Below are 7,940 nucleotides of genomic sequence, written 5' to 3'. Positions count from 1 at the left end.
ACTAAGTCATATCCATTTGTAAACTCAATGTCCTACAATTTTGATTACATTCAATTTTGACTGAATGACTAGATAGGGATAACTCTCAGAAATGTATCTGCAAAAATTATAATTATTCCCATTTAGGATACCAGTCTGTACTTTTGAATGCGAGAGAGGAAGGGAGTGAGAGAGGGAGGACAGCACGAGAAAGAAAGATCTAAAGCACTTTCAAATCACTGTGTATAAGTTTTGGCACAGATGCTGATTGAGAAAAACCGTGAAAATAGCTCAGCAAATAGTTAACATTTTGAGTTCAAAAGTGATTCTTCTTCAGTTCCAAAGAAGAATAGTCTTTGGTCTCTTATTTACTCCACAAATGCTGCCCGACCTGACTTTCTCCAATTTCCAAAAACTGCAGGATTTTGCTTTTAACTAAATCTTTCATTGTGGTAAAGGAAGGATTCAGATCAAGAAGATGCCGCTGTTCCACTCTGAATTACACAACTGTACAAGCAGATATAGGACTGTGAAAGTCAAAGTTCAAGAAATTCAACGTCTGACAGTTGAAAATGAATAAATAATGTCACTGAAACAAATGGACATCGAGGCATCAAGGCAAGAGTGACTGAATGTCTTATGATGCTCAAGCAAATAATAACCCCATCCAGTCCACAACAGAGGGAAAAGTATTGTAAAACATTAGACAGTCCACTGTAAGCTGTTGATTATTACATGAACTTACCAAATAAAGCAATGTTGGAAGAATTTGAATTTCGCAGCAAATACCCAAAACTGCAAGACTTTCTTCAGACAAAGCTAAACAAATAGAGGCATGTTAGATACAAAGTAATCCAAATACAGTTTTAACTGTAGCTTTGTAATCAATAACAAAGCTTGGTAAATTTGACAAAATTGAAGATTATTTTAAGGAAATATTGTTCCCATCAATAAAAGCTTCACTTTAGTAATTATACCATACAAAAATAACTTAAATTAAAAAATTGAGGTAATTCTTTGAATTTTCTGCCAAAAGTTTAAACTAATTCTGTCTAAACACAATCCCACGTTCAGCAGCTTATAGTTTTTGACCAAAGATTGACTAGTTTTGACAGAAGCCAATAGATAAATTATGATAACTTACTGAGTGAGAATTGTTATTTACAAAGTTATTTATTTGCCTGTAAAATCTGTAGTTCACCCAATCCCTCAAACTCCACGAGAAACAGTTAAAAGGAAATTACATTGTTTCTCCAGGAATTCTTCTAATTTCCAGTCAGGGAACACCGAGAGCAATTCCAGACCAATAATCTACAAAAAATATCCACGATGTTTTTATTTACTTGTCAATATTTCAGAAATATTTTGAGGCATGAAATGTCTTTCTTACCATCCAAAGCACTAAAAAGGTAGAATGCAGCTGTAAATAGCTCAGATCTTGCAGCATCTTTATTTTCTGAAGAGCCATCCTCATTTGGGCAAGTATAACCCAAAATGTGTAGCAGATCCTTGACATTTTGAGCCTCAGTTGCCTCCAGCTCTTGCAGTCCTATTAGATTTGGATGTTCCTCTGAAGAAAGGTTATCCAACTACAGAATACCAAACAAAAAAGAAAAAAATTCTGGTACAAAGCCAAGCACTTTCTGACCAGTGATAGGTACAATCACTTTCATTGTTTGAAAGTTGCTTACTCTCATACCATCTCACCTGGCCAAATGACGGTTAGCATTGTATCAAATGGGCAGACTAGAATTTGCCTTTACAAAGCCTTCACATCCAGCACTTTAAGGGGGAGACTTTACGAAATCGAAGAAAATGACTAACAATTATATTCTATAACCCAGAGCATTGCTCATGCAGTTCTCGCTGGTCAGTAAAACATGCACACTTGCTCCACTCTTCAGAAATAAACACGTTAAAAACACTTCAGATATTTGCTGTTATAAGTTATGGTTCTTGGTTAGTTTGCAGTCAATGTGATCTCCTGCCACTTGTGTTATTTGACAGAGTTCAGGCAGGCCACTAAAGCCTCAAGAGGAGTGGGATGTTGTCACACAGGATTGATGGCTGATGTCAGTTTTGCAAGAGCTCCACGAGAAAGAGGAATGTGCTAAGGAGGCAAAACTGGTTGGCACAAGAGACATGGGAAGGAATCACTTATCCCCTGCTCCTTCTTTGACTGACCAGCAGCCCACAGGAATAAACCTCGTGCGAGGCTCTGGTTTCAGGGCTGTCTTGGCACCCAATAAATTGGAGCAAGGATGGGATGGGCCTTCAATTGGGTGCAAATTATGAGTGGAAGGGAGCCAATGGCATGGCACGGCACGCTAATCCACTTGCCTGCTCACCCCCATGAATGGCTCATCATTCTTTTGGATTTTTCTATTTTAGTGAGCTGTGGTTACTCAATCCTAAAATATATTTCAGGTAAAAGTGGATTAAGCATTAACCTTCCACTTGCAAATGAAGATTTCTCTGCAATGTGATTCACCCAATAACCAATATACTCCAATCTTGCCCCTAACTCAGGTTACATCCAACATCTGAAAATCATTATCATTTCCAACCTTCTGTGGTGACTACGGGTTGCAGTTTACCAGTGAGACAGAAAATGGGTTTGGAGGCAAGCATGTGGCCATGCCAGTGCCTAACATAATCCTGCCTTAGAAACAAATTTCCCACAGGCAGAATTTCAAGGAGGAGGATAACCTGAAAAAGGTCAGGACCTCAAATAGTCTCTTTAATTCCATTGCACTCCCCAAGTCATGGAATTAACAGACCATAGCCATCCTGTAGACATACTTAATTTCTGCAACAGTGGCCTGCCAGCCATATTCACTGTTTATTTTAAGCATATTAGAAATCAGAGACCATTTACATCTTGTAGTACCTTTGATGTTCCATGCCTCATCAATATCATCCATCTATCTCATGCAGTGACATAGCCACTCACCCACAGTCTCTGATCCTCCAATCGAAACTCCACCTGCACGGCCCACACAAAGTCCCGAGTGGGACAGGCCTTACCAGGGGCCTCCAACATCACGCAGGCAGGAAAGACCCAGACATAGTCTAAGCTGGGATGCGTTAACAGGTCCCGATGTTCAAAGGAAACTTCAGCCCTGTATTTTTGACTACAACACAGTCAAATGGGTACCATGCTTTACCAAAATCTTCAAGGAGTACAATTCAATGAATATTCACCTATATAATTTTTAAAAATTCTCAGACAGTAAGCACTTAAATAGAAATGATGGAAATGTTCCAGTAAGTATGGGAGGAAGTTTAGCTCCTTTCAAATCCCAAGAACATTAAAAAAGAGAGAGGGGTTTTGAATAGGCCATTCTGCACCAATAACCAATTATGGCTGATCTTGTACCTCAACTCCAACTTCCTGCACCATCCCATATTCTGAAACTTCCATTAATACTTAATCCACATTTACCTGAAATATATTTTAGGATTGAGTAACCACAGTTCACTCGGATAGAAAAATCCAAAAGAAAGTTGAGCCACTCATGGGGGTAAGCAGGCAAGTATATTAACGTGCCATGCCACCCCTACTCCAATTTATTGGGACAGGGCAGCCCTGAAACCAGAAGTTAGCAGGAGGTTTAATCCTGTGGACTGCTGGTCAAAGAAGGAACAGGGGTAAGTGATTCCTTCCCAGGTCTCTTGTGCCAACCAGGAGTCCTCTCTTGTTTTGCCTCCTTAGCACATTGCTCTCAATTTGTCGATCAACTTGGCCCACTGGCAACATCTCAGAGTTATCAGAGATTGGAAGCATCCATGGGTTCTCTTTCTCATGGAGCTCTTGCAAAACTGGTATCAGCCATTTATCCTGTGTGACACCAAGCTGCTGGTGTCCAATTGACTGGGAGCTTAAAGACAGGCTTCAGATTTTATACTAATAAAGGGTATTGGCTCCTTAATTGAAGTGGGGGAACTATTCAGAAGTTTGTACTGTGGTGTGGGGAGCCAGTGCTCAGCATATCATCCAGCCCACAGTATATTATAGTGCATGGTAGCACAGGAGACATCCATTTGGCTCCCCATAGAATCAAAGGATCTTGCAGTGTGGAAGCCGACCATTCAGTCCATCAAGTCCACACTGACCCTCCAAACAGCATCCCACTCAGACCCACTATCCTATGCTATCCCTACATTTCCAGGGATATGCAGGCTAATCCACCTAGCCTGCACATCCCTGGACACAATGGGCAATTTAGCACAGCCAATCTACCCAACCTGCATGTCTTCGGACTCCTGGCTGTGCTGGCATGGGAAGAATAATTTACCTACAATCCCACTCCTCTGCTCTTCCCCACAGACCTGCAAATTTTCCTCTCTTCTGATGATCTCATTCCCTGTTGAAAGCCCTAACAGAATCTGTCTGCGCCATACTCTCAGGCAGTGATTTCTGATCCTAGCTACTTAATGTCATAAATTGGAGGTTTTCCTCATTCCACCAAGGCTTCGTTTGCTCATCACCTTAAATCTGCACACTCTAATTCTTGACTTTTCTACTAATGAGACTTTTTTCCCTATTTATGCTGACAGATCCCTCGTGATTTTGAATATTTTTGCTGAACCTCCTCAATCGTCCCTTCTCCAAGACCCTCCAATTTCTTCATCTGTGAGGTCATTTCCATAAACCTTATCTGTACTCTCTCCAATGTCTTTGGATCCTTCCCAAAATGTAGTGCCTAGAACTACATACAATACTCCAATGGAGGCTGAAATATTTTGTTTCTAAAAAAGAACAGAATTGACGTAAGTTCTTTGCACCATTATAAATGTGTTATGCTTCCCCGCGCTCACAACATGTCCTACCTCTTTCAATGATTTATGCAGAAATATTCCAAATTTCCTCTGCTCCTGCAACCTCTTTAAAATGTTTGCTTCATTTCATATTGTTTCTCCATATTATTCCTGTTGCAATAAGTCACCCCAGACTTCTGTGCATTAAATTTTTTCTGGCACATGTTGGCAATTCCACAAATCTACATTCTTTCAGAAGTTTAACACTACAATTCTCAGAGTTAACAATTGTTCCAAGTTATGGCATTTATGTCAGAAATGCAGGGATATACCTGGGAATGCTTCTTGAAAATCCAAAGTACCCTTCATCCATTGGATCCCCCTTATTCGCCTTAGTAGTTACATCATCAAAAAATTTAAACAGCAAAGTGAACTGGAAGGATAGTAATGGCATCTTTGACATGCTGATGGAAAGCGTGGCATGTAAAACCCAAAATTTAAAAAGAAGAAACAAAGTGATACATTTTTGCAGGGGGGGGGGATGAGAAAGGCAATAAAGTAGCAATCCCTTTGCATGAGTAGGGGCGCCTGGGTTTTCTACACATAATCATTAAAGCTGGCAGGGCAGGTTGAGAAATTACAGTCAGTTCTGCTATAACATGGTAGTTCCATTCTCGTGCAATTCAGTATTATATGAAAATCGCGTTATTGCAGCACCACTTAAGAGCGGAAATGCATTATAACCAATACACACTTTAAAACTTGGTGCTTTAGAACAATGCCTCCAATTTGTCAATTGTGTTGTAACGAATTTGTGTTACCAAAACACACATTCTAGCAGAACGACCTGACATTAATAACACAGATTTCAACTGCAAGTTATGGTCAACCTTTACAAAATATTGGTTAAGCCCCAATTAGAGTGCTGTGTGTAAGTCTGGTTGCTGTACTTTTGAAACAATGTAAAGACATAGGAGAGGGTACAGACAAGATTTACAGTAATGATTTGGGCATAAGGGGCTTCAGTAACTGAATAGATTGTCAAAGCTGAAGATGTTCTCTATGGAGAACAGAAGGTTTAGAGGAAATTTATTTGAGGTGCTCGAAATCATGAAGGGTTTATATAGAGTAGGTGGAAAGAATTCTTCCCATTGGTAGAAGGGTTAAAAACTAGAGGATCCTAATTTAAAGAGACTGGCAAAATAAAGAGGTGATAAGAGGAAAGTGTTTTTTTAAACATAGTGATGAATTATGATCTGGAATACACTTACCTGAGAGTGGCTTTCAAAAGGATAATTACACATTTGCAGAGCGATAGGAAAGAAGATGGGATATTGGGGTAAGGGAATTTGCTTTCACATAGAACTGGTGTGGACAGCAATGAGCTGGAGTGGCCTCCAGCTCTGCTGCAACCATTCCATGTTTATGAGTCTAGGTCATGAAAATGAGCTACACTATTTTTCTTTCAGAAAAATATCAACTTTGTTCAAACATGTGATGATTTTTTAATAATTTTAAGAAATGTTGAAGAAATCTTTCTTTGTCGTCCTTTTTAAATGCCCGGTGATCCCATAATAGATTCTACCATTTTATCTCCCCCTAATGTTTGACTAAATGGCCTGAAGTTCCTCCTTTTCTTTTAATACCAAGTAGTGGGATTATGTTTGCTACCTTCCAACATCCTTGGGAAAGTTTCCAGAATCCAAAGATTTCTGGAAGATTAACCCCACGACAAACCCTGGTTGTGGGTCATCACAGGCAAGGCATTTGACCACATTTCTGGCTAATCTGATTGAAAGCTCAAATCCACATTCCCACCTATCCCAATTATCTTTCAACCCCTGGCTTAACTATGCTAGAATCTTCTTGTTCAGATGCTTTTGGTATTTTCTTTAGTGTGGAATGTTCGGTTTCATTTAGTGGGATCTTGTTCTAGACTGGTAGTGTCCATATCTCTGAGCAAGGAGGCATGGGTTCAAGTTCCAACTACTCCAGAGATGTATGATAACATCTACAGCTTTAGTGGATCTAGCTATTACAGAAAACAAAATTTAAGCACCAATAATACTTGAATTAATCCAAGAGTTTTCCATGAAAAAAAGATCAGTGCTTTGGGTATGATTATAAGTACAGTATTATTTTGCCAATATCTACTCAAAACACCAAGACCCTGGAAATGATCAAGTTCTGGAAATGTCCAAGAAAGCGGATTAAGATATTGCCTGATCAGCTGTGTTTTTCCAGCTTCACACTCTTCAACTTATTGCTAAATGGAGACGAGAGTTTGAAGCTTTTCATTTTACACTCAGAACAATAATGCAGAAACAAATCTGAAATAAAAAGATACCACTGAAGAGTTGGTTGGGTCATTATTGGCATGGAAATGCAACAAGGACAGTTAACTGTCAATTTTTCTTCTCCAATCAGGCAGATGGATTCTGATTAGTCAGAGACTGTTGCTATTGGCTGTCTCCATGCACATTCTTTTTTTCCAAAGGTGCAGCGTATGCACTAATTACATTTGCCCACATGAAAAAAGGGTTCCGAGTACTTAGATATGCAAGCTTCAAGCTCATGCAAATGTATCACACTGTGATCCTGGCTGATTATCTAAAATGCTGAAAATGTGTTGCTGGAAAAGCGCAGCAGGTCAGGCAGCATCGAAGGAGCAGGAGAATTGATGTTTCTTAGCTTGCTGTACACACTTTCCTCATTCCTGAAGAAGGGCTTATGCCTGAAACGTCGATTCTCCTGCTCCTTGGATGCTGCCTGACCTGCTGCGCTTTTCCAGCAACACATTTTCAGCTCTGATCTCCAGCATCTGCAGTCCTCACTTTCTCCTAGATGATTATCTAAAATGGTTTTCCGGTGTAACTGTTAGCACAATCCAGATTATTAAATAAATGATTTATGATAACAGGATCACATCTAAATGGTACTTATATATTTAAGGTTTACAAGCATGAGCTACTTGAGCTGCCAGCTGTGAATGGTCAACAGAAGATATTACTTGATAGGGCCCACCAGTTGTTAGAATGCACAGCCAACACACCTCTTCTCACTCCATGTAATTCCGTTTCTTCAGGTCTATTACTTACATCCTCATTCTGATAACTGCAAAAGGAAAAGCTTCAACTTAAAGTCTCCTTTCAGCAAGATTTAAGTTCTGTACTACCAAAGATGAAGATAATTTGTTCAGA

The 7,940-nt window shown here is 39.6% G+C and overlaps 1 long non-coding RNA gene across 1 annotated transcript; it reads right to left on the bottom strand.

Annotated features, from left to right (window-relative positions):
- Positions 1-718: 718 nt before the first annotated feature.
- On the bottom strand, positions 719-6,521 carry LOC122546548. The gene is made up of 3 exons (XR_006310769.1): positions 5,073-6,521; positions 1,370-1,568; positions 719-798 (listed from the first exon to the last, which is right to left on the bottom strand). It is a non-coding gene; the product is annotated as an uncharacterized LOC122546548 (long non-coding RNA).
- Positions 6,522-7,940: the final 1,419 nt, after the last annotated feature.

The sequence above is a fragment of the Chiloscyllium plagiosum genome, unplaced genomic scaffold (assembly GCF_004010195.1).
Source record: "Chiloscyllium plagiosum isolate BGI_BamShark_2017 unplaced genomic scaffold, ASM401019v2 scaf_92281, whole genome shotgun sequence".
Lineage (NCBI taxonomy): Eukaryota > Metazoa > Chordata > Chondrichthyes > Orectolobiformes > Hemiscylliidae > Chiloscyllium > Chiloscyllium plagiosum.
Note: the sequence above shows the minus strand (reverse complement) of the source record. Positions and strands in the feature narration are given on the sequence as shown.